This window comes from Phoca vitulina, unplaced genomic scaffold, assembly GCF_004348235.1.
Source record: "Phoca vitulina isolate PV1807 unplaced genomic scaffold, GSC_HSeal_1.0 scaffold18, whole genome shotgun sequence".
In the NCBI taxonomy this organism is placed as follows: domain Eukaryota; kingdom Metazoa; phylum Chordata; class Mammalia; order Carnivora; family Phocidae; genus Phoca; species Phoca vitulina.
The window spans coordinates 24,514,818-24,515,755 of record NW_022589721.1 but is presented as its reverse complement, the minus strand read 5'-3'; positions in this window follow the sequence as shown (position 1 = coordinate 24,515,755).

Genomic DNA, 938 nt, shown 5'->3' with positions numbered 1-938 from the left:
AAGAAGACAGAAAGAAGTCTCTAAAATCATGAGGGGGGGGAGACTGTGGATAGTAGCATTACTGAGCACCTACCTTGCATTGGGAACTTTACGTGCATGACTTGTTTATCTTTGCAGGACTGCCGTGAGTGGTTATGAGGGAACTGAGGGTCAGGTTGGTCTAATGTCTTGCCCAAGGTTTCAAAGGAAGTCAGTGGTGATATCAGTTAGGAGTTGGTCAGACAAACTGAAAACAGTCTAGGCGTTTTAAACTGGAAAGGATTAGGTGTGTGAATCCTAATTCAAAACTGTAGGAAGAACCCAAGAAGTGAAAGTCGGGGGAGTGATGGATGGACCTGCCCGTCGCTAGCTTTCAGGTTGCCATTGCAGCTGGGGGATAAGGATTTCCACCTAAAGATGAGGACAATGCAGGAAGACACTGTCAAGGTCATGCTTTTTCTGAACCCCAACCTGGAAATAATTCCTGGGGAACAAGAGAAACCACTGTAAAGAATTTCACACCTGCAAAAACTGCTACTAGCAAAAACCAAATGGCTTCTGTGTCCCTTCTTCCTTCTGTGCCTGCATGCATTTCACTGGAAGAAAGCAAAACATGCAGGAGCCCTACTGGCGGGCAAATAAAGGAAATATAGTTCTCAGTCTTCCAACCCCTCAATACAGGAGAGAGCAAAGAGGGGGTGGCGCCGGTGTGCGGCAGGGTGGGGGGCTAACAGATCATTTCCAGAGCAACAGTGGAGCTGGAAACCTCTCAGGTCTGTCTGATTCCAAAACTTACACTTTTCCCTCCAACTATCCTTCTAACTTGAGGAGGATATATAGGAAAACAAGTACCCAACGTTCAAGGTTATTATAGGATGATGATAAGCATCTGCATATTGCTTTTAAAAAAAAAGATTTATTTATTTTTTATTTTAGAGAGACAGAGCACATGAGTGGGG